Here is an 18682-nt window from a genome sequence, read left to right on the forward strand (position 1 = left end):
AGTCTACATACGTTGGGAGCTTGGGGCAATGTTGTTCTCTCGCCGTCCTGATTAGAATTTAAAATCTATTACAGATAATTTGCAGATAATCTGCATATCCAGAATATAGCTTACACAAAAGATTTAACTTAAACGAATGAAGGAGAGGACAGATGTAAGGTTAGGCACATTCGGAGGAGACGGGATTCATAAACAACGACACAATGCGCCCTATAATAAAAGTATAGGAAAAATCGCTATCTTCAAAACACAGAAGGTTACTCATCAACATAATGTCAGAGGACGGAACTACCGTACAGACCAAGTGGGGGCTCCAACACACCTCACGACACAGGAACAGGTACATTATTGTTTCGACATTGATTTACCAATTCTTCTATCATGTTTTTGTTGGGTCTTTCCAACTGTTGGCGTCGATATTAAAATAGCACTCATCGCTTTTACCATTTTCTATAACAACCCATTATTTCAAAGCAATGGAAATTTTACACATAAATATTACTCATTTGTAAAATAACTTTCATTTAAAAACCGAACAATTTATCACTGCCATATTGATATGCCGTTTTTCACTCAATTATAAGTAAAAATAAAAATAAAATATCAAGATTTTACACATGGCTGCAGCAGCAACTGTTAAAATTCTTCACAATAAAAGGATGACAGCCAAAAACAGTTGCAGGATAAAATTTTTTTATTAAAATTCTTGACCTGGTTTCGGTACATATAAATATACCTTCATCAGAAGTAAACTTCTAAAATTACATCATGCAATGGAGAATAATAAAACAATTATGCCAAAGGCGTCGTCAGTAATTAAGATGTCATCTCCATTTGTATAACATGTGTAATGGGCACAGGGTCAAAGCGAACAGTTTAGCACCATTACTTCGGGCATGGATGTGTGTGGTGTCCATAGGTTTAAGTAGTTCTAAGTCTAGGGGACTGATGACGTCAGATGTTAAGTCCCATAGTGCTTAGAGCCATCTGAACCATTTAAACCTAGCGACTGGAGATTCCGAATAATTGCAGAGAAGCTTCTGCATTTGCCTCTGAGATGGGATTCACGGAAAAGGAAATAAGTGAGGGACTAGACTTCATTAACCTGCTATAATGCAGTTACTGAATTAAACAAGTGAACAATACACGCAGTACACGAAAAATCCTTCTCTGCCTGTACGATTACGAAGACGTGGGGAATCACTAACATCCACAAACCAGAAATAAACCTAGTTCTAATAAGACACGGATCATGCTGATTAGTATCGAAGTACGAACGCGCGCTTCTTCATATTTGCCGAAACAATCAAATGGGAACACACAATCCTGAAACGAAAATGGTTACAGGCACTGTAATCTGACTAAATACACTATGTGATCAAAAGTATCGGAACACCACAAAATATATGTTTTTCATACTAGGTGCATTGTGTTGCCACCTCCTGCCAGATACTCCATATCAGCGACCACAGTAGTCATTAGACATCGTGGGAGAGCAGAAAGGGGCGCTCCGCGCAACTAACGGAGTCCGAGCGAGGTCAGATGACTGGGTGTTAGTTGTGTCATACGTCTGTACGCGAGATTTCCACACTCCTACACATCCCTAGGTCCACTGTTTCCTATGTGATTGTGAAGTGGAAACGTGAAGGGACACATACTGTACACAAGTGTACAGGCCGACCTCGTCTGTTGGCTGACAAGAGACCGCCGACGGTTGAAGAGGGTCGTAATGTGTAACAGGCAGACATCTATACAGATCGACACACAGGAATTCCAAACTGCATCAGGATCCACTGCAAGTACTATGACAGTTAGACAGGAGGTGAGAAAACTTGGATCACATCACTCCGGTAAATGCCAAACGACGCCTAGCTTGGTGTAAGGAGCGTAAACATTAGACGACTCAACAATGGAAAAACGCTGTGTGGAGTGACGAATCACGGTACCAATGTGGCGATCCGATGGCAGGGTGTGGGTATGGCGAATGCCCGGTGAACGTCATCTGCCAGCGTGTGGAGTGGCTACACAACAACATCCCTGTAATGGACTGGCCTGCACAGGAGTCCTGACCTGATTCCTACAGAACACCTTTGCGATGTCTTGGAACGCCGTCTTCGTGCCAGGCCTCACCGACCGACATCGATACCTCTCCTCAGTGCAGCACTCCGTGAAGAATGCGCTGCCATTTCCCAAGAAACCCTCCATCACCTGATTGAACGTACGCCTGCGAGAGTGAAATCTGTCATCAAGGCTGAGGGTGGCACAACACCATATTGAATTCCAGCATTACCGATGGAGGGCGCCACGAACTTGTAAGTCATTTTCAGCCAGGTGTCGGACACTTTTGATAACGTAGGTTATTTCGACGCCTGATGCTGGAAAAAAGTGGAGAGAGAGAAGTTGTTTCTAAGAAGATGCGCTGCAAAGCTCGTGAGTTCAGCCATGAGCCTAGTATGTGAGCCTGCCACATGTGATTGTGGGGAAACAGGTCAGATATCTTGGGCCACAGCAGGAAAAAGTTCCCTCCTAAGCCTTATACCGGCGAATATCTTCATCTGCACTCTGGCCTATCTGAGAGTCGGTAACACGTTATTAGAGAATCGGTGCCTTTCAAGCTCGGGAAGCAGAATAGCACAAGGAGGAGAAAACAAGAGGGTGCTGTGCTGCACTGTTTGAAAATTCTCCGACAGTCACACAGGTCAAGCGCACCAGCAGGGTGGCTTTCCCATAAATACGGACATGCGGGATGGAACGGATATACTTTTATTTTGCTACTGTGGGGTACCAGGTCTTTGAAACACGTCAGAGTCCTGGGCTCCGTCCTGTTTCGTAACCTCATCCACGAGGTGTGTGAGAAAAGCGATGAGGCTGCCAATAGTGCGAGCGATCTGGTGACGCCGTGTTGTCCTAATTGTATAGCCCGGTGTGTTCATCCCTTCCAGATGCGAGTTTCAGCTCCCTATAACCATCATGTGATTTCTGAGAGCGCGATCAGTGAAGCTGTTTTTGTTGTGTGTCACGAAAATGGAACAGCGGATTTTATAGCAACGTTATGCAATCTTGTGTTAAACTTGGTGAATCCCGCGAGTGTGACCCTTGAAAAGTTGAAAAAGGCCTATGGGTCAAGAGATAAGACCAACGTTTAACAATAATGATGATGGGTGACCTGTTAAACACTTTCACTGTACATAAAATTTTGACCGAAGTTTAGCACATGTGAAAGGTTTATGCTAAAATGATGCCGAAAAGCCTCTTACCAGAGCAGAAGGACAATCGAAGAAGCGTGTGCGTTGATCTTCTAGAGAGGATTGCCAATGACCACGAATGGTTCAATTGCGTTATCACAGGTGGTGAATCCTGGATTTTTAAGTACGATCCTGAGACAAAGCGGAAATGCGAGGAGTGACACACCGAAACATCTCCTCGACCGCAACAAGTTCCAATGAGCACATCAAAATCCAGAACAATGTTGATTCTCTTTTTGGACAGAAGGGGTATATGCATAAAGAATTTGTTCCTCCAGGACAAACCATCAACCAAGTATTTTACAAAGGTGTCCTCGGAAGGCTCAGAAAAAGAGATCATTGAGTAAGACCGGACACTACAAACAAGTGGATGCTGCATCACGACAACGTGCCATGTCACACGGCCACTTCCGTGACGGAATTTTTGACCTCAAAAAGCACTCCTGTGTTTCACAACTCCATTTTTAACCTGATCTAAGTCACTGTGACTTTTTTCTTTTCCAAAAATTGAAAAATATATTAAAACGACGTCATTTTGAGACACTGGAGAACATTCAAAAGAATGTGACCGACATGTTATCGGCCCTACATTTGAAGGCTCTCAGCGCTGCTACCAAGACTGGGAACAACGACTCCAACGGGGTTGAGCTACTGATGGCAATTGCTTTCAACAGTACAATATTGTTCATTGAAAAAAATAAAAACTTTGGTGGATAAGAAATCAGTCTCATTACTTTTCTCACACACCTAGAACTTAGAACTACTTAAACCTACCTAACCTAAGGACATCACACACATCCATTCCCGCCACGTTAGTAATTGATTTTACGAGTCAAATTACAGTTACCCAGTATTCCGTATTTGAAAAATTGGTATGAAAATCAGGGTGAAGTTTGTTCTAAACTTCATTTGAACTTCCAGCTAAACTTTTACAAGACATGGTAGGCTTTTAGCTTTTACGAAGGACGTTTCTATTAATAGGCTCTAGGGTTTTTATAAACAGTACATCATTGATGCAACGGGAATACAGGCAAGTTGTACAGTCAGTGTCGTGAGGTGGGTGCAGCTCAGTTACGAGAGATATCATTAGCCCGTAAAGAATTTATTTGTGCGGCGCTTCCAGTGAAACTGTGCACATTTTTTCGATGGACGATCTACAATGCAGCACTGAAGTTGTTGTTGAAACGCTTTCCGTCGTATTCTTCTCCTATAGTAGCACGATGGGCAAGCTACTGATATAATAAATTTGCATTATAGGTAGTTCAGTCGATGATAATTATCCACAGCTTACTATCAAATCCATATCATCTCATTTTTTAATACTTGTATTTCATAACGGAAAAATCAATGAAATTCAGTTGAAGAGTGGAAAATGAAAAGGTTCTAAGTGGTGACTCTCACATTTGTCGGGAGAATGAAAAAATAATGTATGTCTCTATGTACATAACTGCGTCGTATCCAAAAAATTGCGAAATATTCTGATACCACAGACTACAGCCTACCACATCACCACAAAACTGTGAAGCAAATTAGAAAATAAATACTTTATTAACAAGGTTCTAAGTCCCATGCCAGGAAACTGACTTGTTATAGGTTTCAATAATAAACATTTTACGAGTTGATTTTGACAAAGACGAAAACAGCAAGCAGCCATTGGTAATAGTACTACTGATTTACACAAATGTGCCATGAACGGTGAACGGTTAGGAACCGCCGGTTTCTCCTTCAGACGGCTGGTCACGTTTATATTTACATTTCTTGTTTACATTAATTTTTAGCTGCATTTTTCCAACAAATAACTTAAAAAACATAAAATGTACACAGCCATCACCTCAAAAATATTAGTTTTCAAAAAAATGTCAGTTTTCGACAAAATAGCGGGAATAACGTTTTTCTTCGAAGTGAAAAACAAAACTGGCGATCTACGGGTACGAGCGTGGAATGTCACATCTCTTAATCGGGCAGATAGGTTAGAAAACCTAAAAGGGGAAATTAACATGTTAAAGTTAGATGTAGTGGTAATTAGCGAAGTTCAGTGGCAGGAGGAACAGGACTTCCCGTCAGCTGAATACACAGTTATAACTACAGAATCGAGTAGGGCTAACGCAGGAGTTGGTTTAATAATGAATAAAAAAAAATAGGAACACCGATAAGATACTATGAACAGCATAGGGAACGGTTTATTGTAGACAAGATAGACACGAAGCCCACACCCACCGCAGTAGTACAAGTTTATATGCCAACTAGCTCTGCAGATGAGGAGGAGATTGAGGAAATGGAAGAAGAAATAAAAGAAATTATTCAGATAGTTAAGGGAGACGAAAATTTAATAGGCATGGGGGACTGGAATTCGATAGTAGGAAAAGGAAGAAAATAAAAAAGTAGTAGATGAATATGGATTGGGGTAAAGGAATGAAAGAGAAATCCGCCTGGTAGAATTTTGCTCAGAGCACAATTTAATCATAACTGACACTAGGTTTAAGAATCATGAAAGAATGTTGTACACGTGGAAGAGACCTGGAGACACCGGAAGGCTTCAGACTGATTAAATAAAGGTAAGGCAGAGATTCCAGAACCACGTTTTAAACTGTAACACATTTCTAGAAGCAAATGTGGACTCTAAACACAATTTAATGGTTACTAAATGTAAATTAAAGCAGAAGAAACTGCAAAAAGAGAGGAGTTTAAAGATGTGGAACCTGGAAAAACTGAAATGCGTGGCGATTGTAGAGAGTTTCAGAGGGAGCATTAGGGAAAGATTGGCAAGAACAGGGGAAAGAATAGAGCACAAAAAGAAGGATAGCTTTGAGAGATGAAATATTGAAGGTAGCAGAGGATGAGGTAGGTAAAAAGACGAGGGCTAGCAGAAACCATTGGGTAATACAAGTAATATTGAATTTAATCGATGAAAGGAGAAAATATAGAAATTCTATAAATGAAGCAGGCGGAAGGGAATACAAACATCTAAAAAATGAGATCGACCGGAAGAGCAAAATGTCTAAGAAGGATTGGGTAGAGGACAAATGTAAGGATGTAGAAGCATATATCACTAGCGGCAAGATACATGCTGCCTACAGGGAAATTAAAGAGACTTTTGGATAAAAGAAAACCACATGTATGAATATCGAGAGCTCAGATGGAGAATCAGTCCCAAGCAAGAAGCAGAAAAGTGGAAGGAGTATATGGAGAGTCTATACATAAGAGATGTACTTCAGGGGAATATCACGGAAATGGAAGAGGTCGCAGATGACCATGAGAAGGGAGATATGACACTGCGCGAAGAAGCAATGAAAGATCGAAGTCAAAACAAGGCCCCGGCAGTAGACGACATTCCATTGGAACTACTGATAGCCTTGGGAGAGCCAGTCATGACAAAACTCTACCATCTGGTGAGCAAGATGTATGAGACAGGCGAAATACCCTCAGACTTCAAGAAGAATATAATAATACCAAATTCAAAGAAAGCATGTGCTGACAAAAGTGAAAATTACCGAACTATCAATTTAATAAGTCACGGTTCCAAAATACTAAAACGAATCCTTTACAGAAGAACGGAAAAAGTGGCAGAAGCCGACCTCCGGGAAGATCAGTTTGGATTCCGGAGAAGTGTAGGAACATGCGAGGCAATAATAACCCTACGACTTCTCACACAAGATAAGTTAAGGAAAGGCAAACCTACGTTTCTAGCTTTTGACAGCGTTGACTGGAATATTCTCTTTCAAACTCTAAGGGTGGCAGGGGTAAAATACAGGTAGCGAAACTCTACATGCAATTTGTACATAATTTAGATGGCAGTTATAAGAGTCGAGGGGCACGAAAGGGATGCAGTGATTGAGAGAGGAATGAGATAGGGTTGTAGCCTATCCTCGATGTTATTCAGTCTGTGCATTGAGTAAGCAGTAAAGGAAACCAAAGAAAAAATTTGAAGTAGGAATTAAAGTACAGGGAGAAGAAATAAAATCTTTGAAGCTTGCCGATGATATTATAATTCTGTCAGAGACAGCAAATGAGTTGGAAGAGCAATTGAACCGAATGGCAGTGTCTTGAAAGGAGGATATAACATGAACATCAACAAAAGCAAAACGAGGATAATGGAATGTAGTCCAATTAAGTCGGGTGATGCTGAGGGAATTAGATTAGGAAATGAGACACTTAAATTAGTAAAGAAGTTTTGCTATTTGGGGAGCAAAATAACTGATGATGGTTGAAGTAGAGAGGATATAAAATGTAGACTGCAATGGCAAGTAAAACGTTTCTGAAGAAGAGAAGTTTGCTAACATCGAGTATAGATTTAAGTGTCAGGAAGTCCTTTCTGAAAGTATTCGTACGCAGTATAGCCATGTATGGAAATGAAACGTGGATGATAAATAATTTAGACCAGAAGAGAATACAAGTTTTTGAAATGGAGTGCTACATAAGAATGCTGAAGATTAGATAGGTAGATCATATAACTAATGAGGAGGTACAGAATAGAACTGCTGAGAAGAGAAATTTGTGGAACAACCTGATTAGAAGAAGGGATAAGTTGGTAGGACACGTTCTGAGGCATCAAGGGATCACCAATTTAGTACTGGAGGGAAGCGTAGGGGGCACAAGTCGAAGAGGGAAACCAAGAGATGAATACATTAAGCAGATTCAGAAGGATGTAGGCTGTAGCAGTTATTCGGAGGTGAAAAGGCTTGCATAGGTTAGAATTGCATGGAGAACATCCAACCAGTTTTTGAACTGAAGACCACAAGAACAACATTAATTCTGAGACACTACATTTTATTTGCAGCAATACATGTGCAGAAACACAGCATTAGTTTTTCAGCTGTTTGAACTATAGTCAACAAAAACCAATTTTCGAATCTTCTACCTTATGGAATTCTTCTCGGAAGTGCTGCTGGGCATGACGACCGTGTGCTTCTACTAATATACTGTATATTAAAAAGACTTTCCCAATGGTTTGGCACCTGGATCGAGTCTAGAGACAAAGAACTGAGTTCCGAGAACACGAAATGCACTGAAGAAGCGTTTTCTGAAAAAAAAAAAAAATGTAGCACCTAGAAAGTTTCCTATTTCCACTCTTCGGTTACCTGGCCTGTATTAGTAATGTTTGAACACTACTGGTCTCCAGATGATTCCTTATTACCTGCTCCATCTTCCGTTTCGCTCATCATTTTCTGTAATTCCGGGCCCGGTTCCTTTACACCACTTCAGAAGAGGGCAGGCATATTTTCTCCCTTTAATAATTTAAAAAATATAGCAAAATGCAGCTATTCTCAACAGTTCGAATCAGGTAATGTCAACAAACAATAAAAAATAGTGAAATAATATATCATTATAGTGGCAGGCTTTCAGGTAATGTCAACAAACAACAAAAATAGTGAAATAATACATAATTTTAGTGGCAGGCTTCTGTTTGACTCAAACTTGTCTTGTCATATCCTGAAGGTTGCCCTCAGGCAAGGCAGCGATCATAAGTGGGAAGCAGAAATGTTCGACTAGATTTCATTCATCACAACCGATGCTTTTGGAAAGCCGGCAGCTGTCATTCATTCTTTAAATAACGAACATTACACCACTTACTTAGACTGGTCCGTATTACATTGTAAAGTAATGTTTTCAAATATATTTTCTAAAACACATTTTATGAAATCTTTGGAGATGTTCTAGCGTATTTTTATGAGATATTTGCCAAATATTCTTAACAGTGTAATAAGGGCCAGTGAAAAGAAAATCCATCGAATTTTGGGAATGAAAACTTGCTTCGCTGCTCAGTGGTCCTGACTATAGGTTCCTGGCGGTCAATGGACGACTGGAACTAGTTTTGTCTGATGAGAGAAAGTTCTGATTGGCTCCAAAGCGTTTAATAACGCTGATCCAAAGAGATCAGTGCCCGCATGCACACAGCTTTTTGTGTACAGTCTCTTAACATTCTCTTTGAAAAAAATGTGTACTAGTTTCCTGCTTGTCTTTTAAAGGAGCAGTGCTTCTCAACCTTGGGAAAATTTAACCCACCCTAGCGTAATTTCATTCCCTTTCATGATACTCTGCAGAAAATTGTTGCATATATAAAGCCTGAAGTATCAAAAGTAAAAGGATCTCAGTGTTCCCTGTTAACTTCACTTTCAAAGTGAATAGATTTTCTCTCTTTCATACAAGGATCCAATCACAAGAGTCGATAATTGACAGTCACACAGTATTCTTATTGCTATAAATGAGATACACACTTGAACTTGGCTCATTTTAGAGGTGCGGTGGCATCTGTAGAAATAAGTATGTTATGCTGTGTCTTCAAATTAATTTCCAGCATTTGTAATGTTTGGGTATTTACTACAACTTATTAACAGTGGTACTAACTATCTGCAATGTATTGTCAATCAGCAACAAACTGCCTGTTACCAAAATCCATGAGACAAGCGTATTAAATTTTTCACCATATGCGTATAATCAAAATATGTAAAAGAAAATAGGATGTTGATGAGGAAAGTGGTGTCACGAATAATTAATAACTTCTTCAGATAAAACTTTGTATCATTGCTTTTGCAGAAAGCGCCGATCACAAGTGGGAAGCAGAAATGTTTGACTAGATTTCATTCATCACAAGCGATGTTTTTGGAAAGCCGACAACTGTCATTCATTCTTTAAATAACGAGCACTGCACCACTTACGTATTTTTTCACTCTTAGTACGCCGCGGTTCGAGACTTCCTCATTTCCATTATCAGATATTTAAATTAGTATTTTATATGTTATGCTGCCTGTCTTGCAGTGTAGTCGTATTTTTGAGGCTATAAGATACTGTGCCACCCTCATTATTAGAAAACCATCCACCCACCTACACACACGGGCCATCGTCACTCACACTGTTTGTGAAATTTCACACTGTGTGTGTGTGTGTGTGTGTTTGTTTACTGCATAAAGTAAGAGGCACCGCACCGTATCTTACAACTTCAGAAAGATGACACAGTAGAGTGCAAGAGAGGTGTAACACACATGCAAACAGAGCACAAAATATAGTACTTATGTAAATATTTGCGCTTGACAATAAGAATAAATTCTGGAAACACGTGGCATGAAAGCATACTACCGGGTGCACTGTTTCGTAGTTTAAATCAAAAACATTTAAGCAACGCGAAGTGAGCAAAGGTGTCAACTAGCGCTTCAAACGGTGAAACAACGAAACACGCGGAATTGCGTTCGAGTAAACCCAAAGGGTTCTGACGGTCGAAACTATCGCGAAGCTGTGCAAGCACAGTAGCGACAGTTCGAAAACAGTTTCACTCGGCTGTGATGCCTTTACACGATCGAACCTAACAAGGAGCTTCTCGTGTCGGAACTGTGACAGTGAGGTACCGGGTTAACCGGAACTCTCGAGGGACGACCGCGAGACACGCATCTGCGAGCGCGGATCCCCCGCGGGGAATTTCCCTTCCGGTGCGGCACGCACGCCTGTCCGATTTCCCGAGGGACTCTGGCGTGTCTCGCCGCTGATCAGCCCAGTGAACGTCACTGTTTGCAGTGTGGGCCGTTACCACACCGGGCTTGGCACCAGCTGCATACACGAGATTGCTCCCACTGTTGAGAGTGGGCTCCTAGGAGGTGCAAGCTAATTACTTGTTCTGTATTAATATACTAGGCCACCTGCATTTGTGAAAGTTTTACAGTGTGTAGATACATCCTTCCCGCTTGTTTTCAAACTTAGTTCAACCTGTTCCCGTGAGTGACGCCGTCACAGCATGTCTTCAAGATGGCTGCAACACTTGACGTTCGTCAGAAGGAACGTGCTGTCATAGAATACCTGTGCTGTGATAACGAGACAGGGGGAAACATCCACAAGAGGTTGAAAAAGGTGTATGGAGATGCTGCTGTCGATCGCAGTACAGTTAGTCGGTGGGCAAGCAGGTTACGTGATGAAAGCGGGCGCGGCAATATTGAGGATTGTCCTCGCAGCGGCAGGCCTCGTGCTGCACACTCCAGACAATGTGCAGGGAGTTAACGAATTGGTGACTGCTGACAGACGCATCACAGTAACGAATTGTCACGCTACTTTAGGATAGGGCCGGCCGAAGTGGCCTTGCGGTTCTAGGCGCTGTAGTCTGGAACCGCGAGGCCGCTACGGTCGCAGGTTCGAATCCTGCCTCGGGCATGGATGTGTGTGATGTCCTTAGGTTAGTTAGGTTTAACTAGTTCTACGTTCTAGGGGACTAATGACCTCAGAAGTTGCGTCCCATAGTGCTCAGAGCCATTTGAACCATTTGGGATAGGGGAAGAAAGTGTTTGCAGAATACTGTAAGTGTTGGCGTTAAAAAAGATTTGTGCCAGGTGGTTGGGTTGGGTTGTTTGGGGAAGAAGACCAGACAGCGAGGTCATCGGTCTCATCGGATTAGGGATGAACGGGGAAGGAAGTCGGCCGTGCCCTTTGAAAGGAACAATCCCGGCATTTGCCTGGAATGATTTAGGGAAATCACGGAAAACCTAAATCAGGATGGCCGGACGCGGGATTGAACCGTCATCCTCCCGAATGCGGGTCCAGTGTCTAACCACTGCGCCACCTCGCTCGGTGTGTGCCAGGTGGGTTCCCAGGATATTGACAGTGGCTCACAACGATGGACAACACTGAAACACCCGCCTTACAGTCCTGACCTGGCTCCATGTGACTATCATCTCTTTGGGGAACTGAAAGAGTCTCTTCGTGGAACAAGGTTTGAAGATGATGACTCGCTTGTGCGCGTTACCAAACAGTGGCTCCGACAGGTTGGCTCAGAATTTTACCGTGTGAGTATACACACGCTGGTTCCACGATGGCGTAAGGCAGTTGAGAAAGATGGAAATTCTGTGGAGAAATGCAAATATTGTTCCTAAAGCATGTATCTACACACTTTAAAACTTTCAAACATGCAGCATAAAAGATAGATTTAAAAAAAAATAGTGTGCATTTCTTTTGGGGTGACCCTCGTATTAAGTTCCAAGAAGCTCTTTTTCTTTTATGATGTGTGGAACAGAGTTGGCCAAGTATCACTTCATGTACGGATTTGTTTCGTTTGGGAAGTGGTTGTGTGTTCGTTTGTTTTGGGCAATTTATCGCCAACGGAAGTTCGTGCGTCGCATCTTAGAATATTGTTCAAGTGTGTACGACCCATCTATATTAAAAATAAATCTGTAAAACTGGCGTGTCTGTATGTCCGAACACGCTTCTCCAAAATTTTTAGACGGATTGTCCTAGAGCTTTCGCAGGTACCTTGGGCATAGCTTGGGGCACAGTAAAGACTTTATTCCATAAACATCGGATAAGGAAAATAAATCATGATTGAAAGTTTTATGTAAAACAGTCGTATCGATGTGTTTCACTGTTTGAACATTCAAATCTCCAAAACTATCAGAATAATTTTCATATATTTTTGCAGTGAGTATGGCTTTGGGTGCCTTATAAGGTTCGTTTCATAAAAATCGGATGACAGGAAAAATCGTGATTTGAAGTGGGCTGCTTCCTTCTTTGAAGTATTCCGTTGAGCGCACCAGAGAACTAAATTCCTCAATCCTCGCTTCAGAGAGAGCTTTCCCACTAGGGGGCGCGGCTGAGCCGCCGCGAGCAACCCGGCGGCTGCTGTCAGCGGCAGGGTGGTTGGCGCCATCAAAAGAGGATCGGCTCTGCTTGGAGTGATGGCGCTGTGTAGGGCCCGGTTTAGGCCACGTTGGCCGTTAGGATTTGGTACGAGACCTGCTGACACTGCAGTTCTCCTACATTAATCCCGAGGACACATTATTGCAGCGTTCTTCGCCCCATGTGTACCTTGAGCGCCAAAATTTATTTCGCTTGTGTGTTTAAGTAATTTTCCTTTCATATGGGGATACAGTGTGTATGAACTAATGTACGGAGAGTCTGGTGTTTTGGAGACTCTGACTCATTAGGTGCATTGGCATTTGGATTATGAGATCATCGTGATGTTTGCCAGCCCTGTGAGTTAGGAACTGGTTAAGCATATTAGATGCGATAAATTAGGAGGTGATGTTGGTGGTGTCTGGGTTTGTTTCCTGTCCCGGTATGTTGCCTTCGGGTGCTGAGCAGAATCAAGGGGTAGCAACGCCTGAGCTGCTGTACTAGTGAGCGTATGCCCAGTAGTAAATCTGATAGGGTAAAAGTATTTAAAATTGCATAATGATTGGTGATTCCGTATGCGGAGAATTGTTGACTTTGGTGGAGGTCGCCTTTTCTGACCGAACACCTGATTAAGTGGGATTGTGAAGGGGCCTGGTGGTGCCGCAACTTCGACGCTCCCTTAGTTTGTTCCAGTATTATGGCTGTTGTGACACCGGCAGAGGACATCGAACCTGTTGGGCCCGTAGTTCTCTCGTGGACCTGCTTCCTGCGTGCATGGCTGCCGACATCGTCTTTGCCGAGCCTGCAGCCTCCTACATCACCTCATGTGCAAGGAATTAAATCATGTAACTCTCTTACGGGCTTCTGCCTCTATAATTGTTCAAAATGGTTCAATTGGCTCTGAGCACTATGGGACCTAACATCTGAGGTCATCAGTCCCCTAGAACTACTTAAACCGAACTAACCTAAGGACATCACACACATCCATGCACTAGGCAGGATTCGAACCTGCGACCGTAGCGTTCGCGCGGTTTCAGCCTGTAGCGCCTAGAACCACTCGGCCACAGCGGCCGGCGCTATAATTGTAATATTTTGTTTTATTCTCCTCTTTTTTGAAAAAAGAGACGTCATCCTATTTCGTGTTTTAATTCATGTGAGCTTAGGAGCTTCACTCTGTTTGCTTGCTGTGAACAGGTCTTGCCCACGCTCTTAAATTTTCTTAAATTGGCGCTGGCCAAGTTTAAAGTTTTGAAGATCTGTGATTGGCTGTTTCTTGATTTGTTAAATTTCTTCTTTCTTGTTATCTGGCACTGGGCAAATTTTTAGTAAAGGGGTTTTTAGACGTAGAGGCAACATGTTAATGGGATGCATTTATAAAATTTCTTGATTACCCGTCATGTTCTTGGTTTTATACTAGTCAGGATCCCGTTTGTAGATACAGTGACTCACAAAAGTATTCGGTCACCAGTGTCATGTTTTATTTTTACTTCATTATATACAGGCATCACATATTACAGCAGTAGTCTCGGCACAAAATTGTATAGGATTATGTATTAAATATCAGAACAGCATTTTCTTATTTTCAAACTTAACTCAAGCAACATAAACAATAATACATAAAGAAACATGCCCACTACCACAGCCACAAACGTTTTCGGGCGGCAAGTATTACAATCACAACCTTGTACATTTAAATACCTTGTATGCAGTCCTTTAGCGTTTAGGTATGCTGGGAACGAGCTATCGCGTATAATCAGGACTTATTGTCGCCATTCTTCCAGTGCTCGTTTCCTTTGAAGCTTGTTTTGATGTCACTGGCGTTTGTCGTACTTTTCGCTTCAATTCACTCCAAAGATTTTCTATTGGATTCAAGTCTGGACTCTGAGGAGGGGTAGCCAAAACCTCAGGGCAATTATACAGTGTCCACAGTCTCTCAGTATCCGCTTTATGCTTCGGATCATTGTCTTGATACAGTTTGAACTTCATCGAAAGCCCGAAACAAGTAGCACTTAGCGGTAAGTTCTCTTTTAGGATGTTCAGATACTTACGCTTGTACACTGTACCTTCAGTGAATGCTAATTCGCCTACTCCAGATGACGACATGGAACCCCATATCATGACACCGCCACCACCGTGTTTAACTGCGGGTTTCAGATGCTTCGACTGAAATTCTGCACGTGGTTTTCTCCAAGTCATAGGTCTTCCGTTTGAGAAGAACATCTGCACCTGACATTCATTGACAAAAATTACTTCGTCCCACCAAATGACACTTTTATTTACGTGCTGCTTCGAGAAGTCCAGTCGTTGCTTTCTGTTCCTCTCATTTATCACAGGCTTCTTCCTGCTTACTCGACCATTGTACACCTCTCATCTGATAATTCGTCGGACTGTTTCAGGGTGCACATCCTTCCCATATCCCTGCTGCCCTGCGACAGCAATTTTCGTTGCCGACAACCTTGGATTTGTTTTAATTTTTCTTATTACTCCGCTTTCTTTTCTTCTACTCAGCTTCATTGGTCACCCCGTTTTTGGTTTATCTTCAATTCTATCTTCTCTGTTGAATCTTCGTATAATGTCACCTACAGTACTCTTACCCATTTCTAACAATGCGGCAATCTGTCTTTCGGAACGTCCTTTAGCGGGACGGAAAATAACAAGTTGTCTCTTTTCAAGTGACGTATTGTTTCCTTTTCGCGCCATCGTACTGTGCACCATGCGTGTTAACAGCACGGAAACGCAGCACAGAATGAGCCTGCTCGGTCGACAGCTAGCACCTCCGCCGCCTATACGACGTGTGCCCGAATAATAAAGTGACTGCATGTTGTATTGCAATGCAAATATGCCTTGCACGTAGTTAATTATATTATACAGCGACCTACTTGTGGTACATTGTCAGATAATATTCACATTACAGAATGGACCGGCAAGTGCTTCTCGTAGGCCTCAAATGTTCGAAGAGAACTTCACATTTCGAGAACAATGAGGGTGGTCGAATACTTTTGTGCTTCACTAAGATCTGATCACGAAAAAAGTGTAATTGAAAGTTTTATTCATACTCATACACTGAAAACAAAACCGCACCTACCAGAAACAATGAAGAGTAATGAAATTTCGGGAATACATTTGTCGAGGCAACTTACTTAACTAACACTGTAAAATCACAGATTAATGCAAGCTTGAGACAAACCAGTGCAAATGTGAAATGATGGTACTTTAATAACCGGTATAACCGCAACAATGTTGAATGCAAGAATGCAAACATGCATACACTGTACTGTGCAGGTGCTGGATGTCAGTTTGGGAGATGGAATTCAACGCCTGTTTCACTTGGTCGGTCAGTACAAGTACGGTTAGTTCGGTTTGTGAATCGTCCTGGAGTTGTCGTCCCGCATGTGCTCGAATGGAGACAGATCTGGTGATCGAACAGGCCAAGACAGCATGTCGACACTCGATACAGCACGTTGGGTTACAACAGTGGCATGTGGCGAGCGTTATCCTATTAGAAAACACTGTGGTGTCACCGCCAGACACCACACTTGCTAGGTGGTAACCTTTAAATCGGCCACGGTCCGTTAGTATACGTCGGACCCGCGTGTCGCCACTATCAGTGATTGCAGACCGAGCGCCGCCACACGGCAGGCCTAGAGAGACTTCTTAGCACTCGCCCCAGCGGTACAACCGACTTTGCTAGCGATGGTTCCCTGACAAAATACGCTCTCATTTCCCGAGACGATAGTTTAGCATAGCCTTCAGCTACGTCATTTGCTACGACCTAGCAAGGCGCCATTATCAGTTACTATTGATACTGATTCATGTGCCGTCAAGACCGACGTTCTTCATTAACGAATTAAAGTTAAGTATTCCACCAGCTACGTCCGTTTTTCTAAATTCTAATTTCCTTGTCCTGTTCCAGACCTCACGCCAGCCTGCGTGAGCTAAAACGCGTGCCTTTCGGCCTCCTCTAGTAACACGGTGTTGGCTCTCCTGCCAACCAAAACAAACACCACATGGAATGAGTGCATGAATTGCAGCGCAACGGGTCAAACCACCAGATTGACGTAGAAATTTGTAGTCAGGCTGCGTGGAATAAACACAAGAGTTCTCCTGCTGTCATACGAAATCGCACCCCAGACCTTAACTCCAAGTGTGGGTCCAGTGTGTGTGTAGCATGCAGACAAGTTGGTGTTCCAGGCCCTCAACCGGCCTCCTCCTAACCAACATACGGCCAATACTGGCACCGAGGCAGGATCAACTTTCATCAGAAAAAGCATCGGATCTCCACCCGTCCCTGGAGTGAACTCTCTCTTGGCACCAGTGAAGTCGCAAATGGCTGTAGTTTAGGGTCTACTTCTACACTTGCATGGCTAGTCTGTAAATCACACTGTTATTCCACTAGCAAACATAACACGAAAAAAATCGAACATTTAATTTTTCCGTGCGAGCTCTGATTTCCCTTATTTTATTATGATGATCCTTTCTCCCAATGTGGGTCGGCGTCAACAAAATATTTCCGCATTCGGGGAAGAAAGTTGGTGATTTTATTTTGTCCAAAACTGACGTAGTGAGACCGTCGCTGTGTACAATTAATGCAGGCTGATTCTTACGAAGAAGAAGACAGCAACCAGCCACTATTAATACTGCTATTTATTTAAGTAAATAGCGCCGTAACCGGTTTCGAACTGGCAAGTTCATCATCAGACGGTTTTTCACATGATTTGCAAGATACACTTTACACAACCCTCATTTTTCGATTTTTATTCTTCCACTGTGGCGAAATATTCTTGGTGTGTTGGTGCCATCGAGAATTCCGCGCGATTTTGTTGCGAAGTTGCAGGATTGTATTTTTCAAATATTCCAAAATATATACAGCACTTATATAATTTGTACATCACCATATTGTGCAAAGCACCACACACACACACACACACACACACACACACACACACACACACACCAAAAAGTATTCGTCACATGTGAAGTAATCAGAAAGACTGCAGATTTACAAATACAAGTGTGACTTGTATTTGTAAATCTGCAATTTTTTGTTATAAGTGTGATTGTGGCAGTGTGACTGGTTGTATTTGCAAATCTGCAATCTTTGTGATAACTTCACATGTGACGAATACTTTTTGGTGTGTGTGTGTGTGTGTGTGTGTGTGTGTGTGTGTGTGTGTGGTGCTTTGCACAATATGGTGATGTACAAATTATATAAGTGCTGCATATATTTTGGAATATTTGAAAAATACAATCCTGCAACTTCGCAACAAAAACGCGCGGAATTCTCGATGGCACCAACACAACAAGAATATTTCGCCACAGTGGAAGAATAAAAACCGATAAATGACGATAATGTAAAGTGTATCTTGCAAATCATGTGAACAGCCGTCTGATGATGAACTTGACAGTTCGAAACCGGTTACGGCGCTATTTACTTAAATAAATAGCAGTATTAATAGTGGCTGGTTGCTGTCTTCTTCTTTGTAAGAATCAGCTTGCATTAAGTTGGTGATTACGTAAGAAGATCCCTCCGCAACGAGAAACGCCTTTGTTTTCATTATGTCCACCCCTGATCCTGTATGATGTCCATGACACCCTCTCCCTGTTTCTCGACAGTCCAAAACATGCTGCCCTTCTTTGAACTTTCTTGAAGTACACCGTTAATCCTATCTGGTAAGGATCACAGAATGTGCAGCAGTACTCCAAAAGAGGACAGACAAACATAGTGTAGGCAGTCTCTTTAATAGATCTGTTGCATCCTCTAAGTGTTCTACCAATAAAATGAAGTCTTGGTTCGCCTTCCCCGCAACATTCTCTCCGTGATCTTTCTAATTTACGTTGCACGTAATTGTAAT

The sequence above is a fragment of the Schistocerca nitens genome, chromosome 1, assembly GCF_023898315.1.
Source record: "Schistocerca nitens isolate TAMUIC-IGC-003100 chromosome 1, iqSchNite1.1, whole genome shotgun sequence".
Lineage (NCBI taxonomy): Eukaryota > Metazoa > Arthropoda > Insecta > Orthoptera > Acrididae > Schistocerca > Schistocerca nitens.